Source organism: Pelobates fuscus, chromosome 3 (genome assembly GCF_036172605.1).
Source record: "Pelobates fuscus isolate aPelFus1 chromosome 3, aPelFus1.pri, whole genome shotgun sequence".
Taxonomy (NCBI): domain Eukaryota; kingdom Metazoa; phylum Chordata; class Amphibia; order Anura; family Pelobatidae; genus Pelobates; species Pelobates fuscus.
The window spans coordinates 406509264-406520509 of NC_086319.1; positions in this window are offsets into that span (position 1 = coordinate 406509264).

Below are 11246 nucleotides of genomic sequence, written 5' to 3' on the forward strand. Positions count from 1 at the left end.
TTAAAACTAAATCTGCAAATCTGCATTATATGAGACACATCCGCCTAGTAATAGTATGACCCTATGGAATACTTTACAATTGATATTTTATTAGTCTGAGCAAATATTACAGTTTTCCATTCTAGTAATATATCTGCTGTGTTCAGGAAAACAAAAAAAAATCATCTCCGGCAGATATTCTTTTTCCGGCTGGAAATGTAGAGAACGATTTGGAATTATTTTTAATGTCCAATTTTTGAGAAAGTGGATATTATCACAAAATGCTCTCTGCTGTACTGCACTGATATATTACTATTTTTTAGAACCAACATATTCTGCAGAGATTTACAGTTCTAGGAAGGGGATATTTAGAGTTGACGAATGCTCCAACAGGCTTTCAAGCTATGAGGATTTGAGATAGTTGGATATATATCGTTAGGAGTCTATCCCACAGCTCTAACCAATGTACCACGCACTCCATGTGCAATATGCTCTCTCCATGCATCCTATAACACATGCTCCCTGAGCAGTACACACTCTCCGGCTCTCCTATCAAATTCCCAAACTCCTCTTCACCAGTTTATCTCAATTGAGTTTACCTGACGTCTTTATACCGAGATTTCCTTTCACGTTTACCACCTCTGTGTCTAGTATTAATCTATAATGATATAACCTGGCCAAATCTTCTAAGCGGTTATTTAAATAAAACAAATAAAACAACACTTAGCAGACAAACAGTTATTACCATAGGCTAAAATAAAAAATAAAAAAACACAGTAATTACAATTTTATAAAGTGAAATCTATATTAATGCAAATGATGTTCTGAAAAAAAAAAAAAAGCTCAAAGCAATGGAAATATGTACTTACTGTCAAATAATGAGAGTAACTTTTGTTTTTATCCTGCATGTCAAGTGACAGTGTGAATCTAATATAATGTGTTTTTATAGGTTCGAAACTCACCAGAAAGATGTCCTTAGTGAGTAAATAATTCCACAGAGGGACTATTGCCATGTTCACAAGCAATGCCTTTCACTTTGTATCCACCAGATTTCGGGAACAGTTTAAACTTTGTTTTCACTTTTTTGACCATTAACCATTTGTAAACTAGATGGATAAAAAAAAAAAAAAAAACACAAGGGACAAATGAACAGCTGTGATACAAATATGGGGATAATGTGATGTAATTCTCAGATTATAAAAGATGAATACTTAAAAAAACTAAACCAAAAAGTTTTGTTATAAAACAAACAGGTTCTAGAACCAAGTGCAGAGTTATAGCTGAATAAATGAAATTAACATGCACATGTATTTATTGATACTTTCTTTTAAAGGAACACTCAAAGAACCATAACCGTGACAGTGAGGTAGTGGTTATGGTGCCATGGATGGCTTTGCACCCTCCGAGTACCACTACAATTTCCGTCCCTACAGCCAGCAGAGTCAGAAGGTCCTGCTTCTGAGCTTTACTTTACTCAGCCCTGCAGTGGCTGAGGACATCGGCTGATCACTCTCAGTCAATGAATTGTCTTGCAGCTCAGACAGAGAGAAGGCTAGGTATGGCAACTTGCTGACCTTAAGTAAAAGGTAAAAAAGTTTTATACAGTTTACCTCCTTACATTAAGGGTTAGCCCGTGCACCCCTTACAACATACAATCTGCATATGTATTACTCTACAAAGCTCTTGCATCTAAAAGTTTCTTTACTGGACTGTGTGGTGTTTTGTTTTTTCTTATGCAGTGATATATATACAGTATCTCACAAAAGTGAGTACACCCCTCACATTTTTGTCATTATTTTATTATATCTTTTCATGTGACAACACTAAATGAATGACACTCTGCTACAATGAAAAGTAGTACGTGTACAGCCTGTATAAAAGTGTAAATGTGTTGTCCCCTCAAAATAACTCGACACACAGCCATTAATGTCTAAACCGCTGGCAACAAAAATGGCAAAATTGGGTCCAATTAGCCATTTTCCCTCCCCGATGTCATGTGACTCAGTGTTACAAGGTCTCAGGTGTGTTAAATTTGGTGTTATTGCTCTCACACTCTCTCATACTGGTCAAGTTTAACAGGGCACCTCATGGCAAAGAACTCTCTGAGGATCTGAAAAAAAGAATTGTTGCTCTACATAAAGATGGCCTAGGCAATAAGAAGATTGCCAAGACCCTGAAACTGAGCTGCAGCACGGTGGGCAAAACCATACAGCGGTTTCACAGGACAGGTTCCACTCAGAACAGCGATCGCCATGGCCGACCAAAGAAGTTAAACGCACATGCTCAGCGTCATATCCAGAGGTTATCTTTGGGAAATAGACATATAAGTGCTGCCAGCATTGCTGCAGAGGTTGAAGGGGTGGGGGGTCAGCCTGTCAGTGCTCAGACCAAACGCTGCACCCTGCATCAAATTGGTCTGCATGGCTGTTATCCCAGAAGGAAGCCTCTTCTGAAGATGATGCACAAGAAAGCCTGCACACAGTTTGCTGAAGACAAGCAGACTAAGGACATGGATTACTGGAACCATGTCTTGTGGTCCGATGAGACCAAGATAAACTTACTTGGTTCAGATGGTGTCAAGCGTGGATGGTGGCAACCAAGTCAGGAGTACAAAGACAAGTGTGTCTTGCCTACAGTCAAGCATGGTGGTGGGAGTCTCATGGTCTGGGCTTGCATGAGTGCTGCTAGCACTGGGGAACTACAGTTCATTGAGGGAACCATGAATGCCAACATGTACTGTGACATACTGAAGCAGAGCATGATCTCCCTCCTTTTGGAGACTGGGTTGCAGGGCAGTATTTCAACATGATAACGACCCCAAACACACCTCCAAGACAACCACTGCCTTGCTAAAGAAGCTGAAGGTAAAGGTGATGGACTGGCCAAGCATGTCTCCAGACCTAAACCCTATTGAGCATCTGTGGGGCATCCTCAAATGGAAGGTGGGGGAGTGCAAGGTCTCTAACATCCACTGGTTCTGTGATGTCGTCATGGAGGAGTGGAAGAGGACTCCAGTGGCATCCCTAGCTTTGAAGCTCTGGTGAACTCCATGCCCATGAGGGTTAAGGCAGTGCTTGAAAATAATGGTGACCACACAAAATATTTACACTTTGTGCCCAATTTGGACATTTCCACTTAGGGGTGTACTCACTTTTGTTGCCAACGTTTTAGACATTATTGGCTGTGTGTTGAGTTATTTTGAGGGGACAGCACATTTACACTGTTATACAGGCTGTACACTTACTACTTTACATTGTAGCAGAGTGTCATTTATTCAGTGTTGTCACATGGAAAGATATAATAAAATATTTACAAAAATGTGAGGGGTGTACTAACTTTTGTAAGATACTGTATATATATATTTATTTATAAATTGTATTTATTAAATATGTTACGAGGAAAGATACATTGAGATTTCTCTCGTTTTCAAGTATGTTCTGGATCTACAAAACATTGCATTGCAAAACAATAGGGTACAATAAAATACAAAAACAATATTAATATACAATATATACAAAATTTTACATAGAATAGGTAGGAAATATATAATCAACCATGACAGGTGCATTCTGTTTTGGGGTATGTAGAGTGGGATATCTTAACCCCTTAACACCGCAGCCAAATGTACAAGTTGTGAACGAAACAAAACGTAAACAAAACCTGGCATTTGCGCTATATGTCTGTCCAACCGTAATTCACCTCTTTCATATTAAATGCACCCCCCCTTATTATATATCATTTTATTCAGGGGAAACAGGGCTTTCATTTAATATCAAATATTTAGCTATGAAACATAATTTAATATGAAAAAAATGGGAGAAAATAAGATTTTTTTTGATTTTTTTCGTTCTTCATGACATTTTAACTGTCAATGTCATAATACTGTTTGCTTTTACTGCAATAAAATACACATATTTGTATTCAGCAAAGTCTCACGTGTAAAACAGTACCCCCTATGTACAGGTTTTATGGTGTTTTGGGAAGTTACAGGGTCAAATATAGCGTGTTACATTTGAAATTGAAATTCGCCAGATTGGTTACGTTGCCTTTGAGACTGTATAGTAGCCCAGGAAATAAATTTACACCCATAATGGCATACCATTTGCAATAGTAGACGACCCAAGGTATTGCAAATAAGCGATGTCCAGTCTTTTTTAGTAGCCATTTGGTCACAAACACTGGCCAAAGTTAGCGTTAGTATTTGTTTGTGTGTGAAAAATGCAAAAAACGCCAATTTTGGCCAGTGTTTGTGACTAAGTGGCTACTAAAAAAGACTGGACATACCCCATTTGCAATACCTTTGGTTGTCTACTATTGCAAATGGTATGCCATCATAGGGGTAATTTTCATTCTTGGGCTACCATAGGGTCATAAAGGCAACGTAAGCAATCTGGCGAATTTTAATGTGAAAAAAATTAAACACAAGCCTTATATTTGACGCTGTAATTTTTGAAAACACCATAAAACCTGTACATGAGGGGTACTGTTGTACTCAGGAGACTTCGCTGAACACAAATATTTGTGTTTCAAAACAGTAAAAAGTATTGCAGCAATAATATCGTCCCTGTAAGTGCTGTTTGTGCGTGAAAAATGCAAAAAACGTCACTTTTACTGGCGATATCATGGTTGTAATACATTTTACTGTTTTGAAACACTAATATTTGTGTTCAGCGAAGTCTCCCGAGTAAAACAGTACCCCCCATGTACAGGTTTTATGGTGTCTTGGAAAGTTATAGGGTTAAATATAGTGCTAGCAAATTAAATTCCCTATACTTTCGGCATGGGTGGTCAGGCAGGTCCCGCTAATTGTAATTAATTAGGATACCTAATTATGTAAAATTATTACATAAATATATGTGTAGAATTAATATATGTATATATATATACATATGTGTATATATACGTATATATATATATATTTTTTTTTTATATTTTTATTTATATATAGGTATATATATAGTGATATATACGTATATATTTATGTATATAGATATATATATTATTTCGTTATAAGTGTATTTTGATATAAATATATATATATATTAATATCAGAATACAGTTAGAACGAAATAAAACACATCTATATATTTTTTTATATTTTATTTTTAATTATTTTTTTTATTTAATTTTTTTACGTATTTACATATTAATTTTTTTTATATTATTTATAAATATATATATAACAATAATTATATATATATTTAATCAGTATCAGTCTACGTGTAATTTGATATTAATATATATATATAATTATATATATATTAATATTAAAATACACCTAGACGGTGTATGTGTATGTGTGTATATGTGTATATATATACTTAGATCATATATATATAATATATATATATGATCTAAGTATATAATTTATTTATTTTTACACTGTTTTAAAAAAAAATTATTTTATTTTCAGCCAGCAGGGGGACCAACTGTCATTACAGTTGGTCCCCCTGCTGGCAATGCAACAGGCAGCTATACCGGCCATGTGATTGTGAGGTCCTCGCAAGGACCTCACTCTCACATGGCCGGGAGGGCTCCTGGAGGGCGGACGTGCCGCGGGGGGCTCCCTGGGAGTCCCCCGAACCGCGATCGCCGGCGTGGGACCGCCAGCGACCGGGTAAGTTACTAAAAACCGGAGGGCGTACTATTACGTCCGGCGGCGTTTAGAGCCGCTTTTAAAAGGACGTAATAGTACGCCCTCCGGTCTTAAGGGGTTAAAGGACTTTAGGCTTTGGGAAGATTTGAAAGTGTGCGGTAGGTCGTTCCATAAGCGGCGCTCTGTAGGAGAAGGAGGATCGGGCTGCTTTCTTTTTGTATTGAGGCAGACTAAATACTGTGCTAGTACTGGATCGGAGGTTATAGGAGGTGGGAACAGCCGGGGAGAGTATCCTGCTCAGCTAGGGTGGGAGCTTCCCAGAAAAGCTCTTAAACACAAGGCTGGAAAGATGAAGGGTGCGTCTGGATTCCAGCGACAGCCAGTTTAGTTATTTTAGCATGTCACAATGGGTCCTATAAATACATTGTAGTGCAAATCGGCAGAACTAGTTATACAATGTATTAAGTTTATTAAGGTGGGTTTTTGGTGCTGGTGCATATACTACATCCCCATAATCAATGATTGGATCAGCATTTTCTGTGCAATCTTTTCCTTTACTGTAGGGCCTAGGCAGGATTTGTTTCTGCACAGGGCACCTAGTTTTCGATAAAGTATAGATGCAAGTTTTTCTATGTGGAGGCCAAAAGGTAGATTGGGTTTTACAACATACCCAAGTATTTGAAAGAGTGGACTGCGGTCAGTGTGCTATTTAATTTTGTTTTGATGGATAGGTGGGAATTCTGTAATTTGTGTAATTTAGGTACTGTTCCAAAGATCATTGTGACAGTTTTTTCAGTGTTTAAGAATAGTTTGTTTTTTTGTGATCCACTTTTCTACCTCTGGTCTTGGAGCACAGCATTAAGCTGCGGTAGATAGGATTTGCTTTCATACATTATTGTGTCATCTGCGTACATGTGTACATTTGAGGATTTGCAGACACTAGGCAGATCATTTATAAATAATGTGAATAGTAGGGGGCAGAGAATGCAACCTTGGGGAACACCACACATGACTAGGAGAGGGAGGGAGTCGCTGTCAGAAATGGACACATATTGTGAGCGATCTGATAATATGATCAAAACCAGGTTAGTGGACAATCACCAACACCTGAGTTTTTGAGTTTGTGCAGTAGAATGCTGTGGTCTACTGTGCCAAAGGCCTTTGCAAAATCAAGGAAAATAGTTCTAGTTAGGTCTCCTTGTTCCATGCCAGTTTGGATGTCATTGCAAACTTTTTAGAGGGCAGTTGTAGTGGAGTGATTCAGGCAAAAACATGATTGATCAGGGGCCAGATAGTTAGATTGTTGGTAATAATCACATACTTGCATATGGACACATTTTTCTAAAAATTTTTACAATACTTGGAACAATGATATTGGGTGATAGTTACAAACCAAAGTAGTGTCACCACTTTTATGGATTGCACTACTCTTGCAGTCTTTCAAAGTTTAGGTATGTATCCAGACACCAAGGATTTGTTAATTAGATTTATGACAGGTTTAGCAATTGCCGGCGCACAGAGCTCCAACAGTATTGCTGGTATTTGATCAGGTCCAGACTGTTTTTTTTCATTTTTAGATTATTAAGGTGTTTCTTAATGACAGTAATAAGTACAGTTCTAAAATTTTACTTGTCTATATTGGGTCTTTGCAAATTCAGTGGAGCCTGATCCACATTTGTAGTTTCAGGATGCGTGTCATTTATTAGCTTCGCAATCAAGGTAGTGGAGCATCCGACAAAATAATTGTTAAAGGCATTTGCTACATCTAAGGGAAGTGGCAGGGTTTGGTTATCCACTTTGGTAGTCGAGGGTTGAGAGTGGATTGGGGGAGTTTGTAATGTATTTATGACTTTACAAAAATTTTTAGGGTGTGAAAGGTTATTGTTCAGATTTTCACCGAAATATTGGGCCTTGACCAATTTTGTTTGGTTTGTGCATATATTTTGCCATTGTCTATATGCACAGTGATCGTTCATAGACCCAGTACGCTTAAACTTTGACCACAATGAGGTCAGCTGTGATCCTATTCACATGTGCCCCTTTTTTAGGAGTTCAGACTGAAAGAATTCAACTGCACAGTCTAGATCTGGGATAGTGTTTAATCTATGCCATGGGGGGTTCTTGATGTCATTTAGAAAGGTTTCAAGATTAAAGTTTTTGAAGGACCTGGTGATTTTAAGCCTTTAGCCTTTATTTTGTGCACGCAGTACACTAAGCAGTGATCACTGAAACTGTTAGGGTGAACACCTGCCTCCTGGTTTCTATAAGGAGAAGTGGAGAGAATCCAATCGAGCAGAGCATGGTTATGGCTTTTAATGTTTATGCGAGTTGGGGAGGAGATTAATTGCGTTAGCTGCAAAGTCTCAAAGGGACACTCCAGGCACCCAGACCACTTCTGCCCATTGGTGTAGTCTGAGTGCAAACTCCCATCACCCTTAATAAAAACAAAATAGATATCTACAAAGGGGAGAATAAAGACAACTCATAGGGTAGTATATCCTAAACTAGTGAATATCTATGGTTCAAGGTTACACTCACACAAGTTAGTTGATTGTAGGCATATCAAAAGGTATAATGATGATGTCAGAATAGTATGAACTCCTCAGACTCCAATCCAAGGGCATGTGGGAACAAAAAATAAATACAACAATAAGTGCAGACTTAAAAGACCAATTATTGCGCTAGTTTAAATAACACTTACACACAAGAGGTGTAGTTCAGGCATATAATGGTCTCAGAAGATAGTTGCTCCAAAAATTGAAGGTGACTTCTTGATGATAGTATAAACAAATTTATTTGGTATAACAAAAAAATAATCAAATAAAAATAAAAATAAAATAAAACATAAATGAATCAGATTTAAGTGAATAAAAGTCCCACAGGAGCCCAACCCTACGCGTTTCGTCCGGTAATCCGGACTTCCTCAGGGGTATCGTCTATTAAATCTTCAAAGTGGAGTCAGTCTGTTGTCTTCTAGGCTGTTCGCGTCTTTTAAACCTCACTTGCCGCTCTTTTTTCCAGCCGCAAACCAATCCGACATCATGGGCAGCAGCTGTAAATGGTTGCTTCAAATTCAGATAACATCACGTGTTCTTCCGTGCGTAAGTGCGAAACCATGTGCGTTCCATTTATGCGTTCCATTTGTGCGTTCCATTTTCATGAGGACTTATACAGCGCATACAGATCATTAACTTGTTCATACATCTCCAAAATGTTCATGATTAAAAACAATATAACGGAAAATTAGACACATAAGAGAATATTACTATATGTTTGATACATTCTTTAGGACATGCACTACTTTCCATTTTTAAAAAGAAGGAAGAAAAAACATTCTGAAATGTATACAGCATTTACCTTTTTAAAGTTCTTAAAGTTATACATCCCCAAAAAATTTGTTATATGTTGAGAAGACATATATTACAGTACAAAATAATAGAAGGAACGTAGAGAGAAAGGACAGGAAAAATAGGTAGAAATAATCCTGATAGAGTGGGTTTCCCTCAATCTGGAGGGAAACTAAAGTGGGAAAAAGTGGGTAGTTCATTCCCAACAATAAAACTTAGCTTTTAATTATAACTAAAAATAAAAGTAGCGGTTGGTATAGTGATCCACCAAAACACAAATAGAAATATATATATAAAAAATGTGGCAACACCAGGAGACAGTGGAACAAAACAGTGAGCCGCTGTGACTTGCAAAGTCGAAGGGGTTATACTGTTAATGATACAAAGCCACCAAAGTGTATACAGCGGTGTAAGCTGCTAACTAAATTCCTGCTACTGAGTATATATATAGCAGAGCGTCTGTTCAAGCGGTATGATCATTAAATAGATGAGCTTGCCGTTTTCAAAACACTATTTAGAGACATTATAGCGGTAAAGTAGCTGTATGGGTATAATTGACAGTTTTACCAAAACACTTATGTCAGATATTTTGTAGAGCGTGGTGCAAGCGGTCTGTAATGAAATAAGCTTGCCGTTTATAATGCCCATATATACAGACGTTTAGGTAGTAAGTAGCTGAGTCAGTATATTAGCCAAATTGACCAAACAACTTTTGGCAGATTCTCAGACTGCTAAACCAAGGTTCTGGGAGAGACCGGTAAATTTGCAATATTTAAATCGCTAATACTGGTAAAGCGTGAAAGGATGACTGAGCTCCTGAAAAGCTCAAATACAAAACTGATACTCAAAAGGGGAGGGGGAGAGAAAACTGCAGATAATATGGTGTATAGTAAAGGAGACTATCTGCCTGTCACTAGTGACCCTAGCAACTCGTGCCTTCGAGGGCACCCCTTAGCAAAAAGCCTGATTTCTCCTGATCGCTAGTGCAGTGATATAAAGTCCCAACCTCCCAGCAGAAAGCCAAAACAGGCTAGAGAGAAATTTAGCTGAACTTGCTTCTAGATAGAGCAGATGAGTCAGTGTTGCCGTGTGTCTAACCCTGTTAGAAAATCTTGGCAGGGATAGAATGAGACACTGATGATGCAGTGTGCTGGATAACGCCAGGTGAGAGCCCCTGAAGTACGTTTCGCCACTCTGGCTCTTCAGAGGGGAACTGAGCTCCTGTTCAAGTTCAGTTTAAATAGGAGGAAGGGTTGGATCTCACTGGTCCAGTAAAGTGGGTCAATGAGAAGTCCCAAATGATTAAGGTGGGAGGGGTAAAGGATTTAACCCTTTGAGTGCTGTTTTTGGATTTAACCCTTCGAGTGCTATTTTTGGTAAAATTCAACCAATGTCTTTTAAAAATTAGAAATAGAGAGACTTAGAGATTGCTAAATGACTAGCATTATCCATACATGGAGGAGAAGTGGAAATTGGTAAATTGCCAAGTGAATTTAAATACCAAAATTGCTTAGATACATTAGAATATGGAGAGCATTGACAATTTTGCTCAGAGTGTACTAAACAGTTTGTTATAATTGAGAGTGAAATTGAATTATTAAAGAGTAGAAAATAATTTGTTGTTCGCACAGAGAGATAATAACTTGGTTACAGAAAAAAAGGGTTATCAGAAAGCAGAACTGCTATCAGTGGACTGTGGGTTGTGTTAACTCACAAGGGAAAGGGGATAGAACATGGGTATCTTTTGTCCCAGAGATGAAAAAGAACTGGGGAGTGTTAATGAATAAATGGAGTGAAATTGAATTCCTCATTGAGACCTGAGGGTGTGTGGGTTTTAAATTCATGGATCCATTTAGACTCTCTTTTTAGTAGTCTTAGATTAAAGTCCCCCTTTCTAGCGTTAGTGGATAGACGTTCAATAGCTTGAAACTGTAAGTTAGAGGGGTCTCCTTGATGTTGGGAGTGGACATGACTGGCTACTGGTGTGATGATATTGGTATTGGTAACTGAGTTCACATGTTGTAGTATGCGTCTCCAAAATTGTTGGTATGTTTTACCTATGTACTGTATCTTGCAGTTACACGTGATAACGTAAATGATTCTGGTAGTGCTGCAATTGATAAAATCCCGAATCGGGTATTGCTTGTTGGTTTTAGTGCATAGGATAAATTTGGAGGAATTGATGTATTTGCACGCCTTGCAAGAACCACATTTGTGGGTGCCCTTCGTCTTTGATAACCAACATGGCATAGTGGTGGGAGATTCCAGATGGCTATGGACAAGGGCATCTCTTAGGTTTTTGGGTCTTCGTGCCGTAAGGCTGG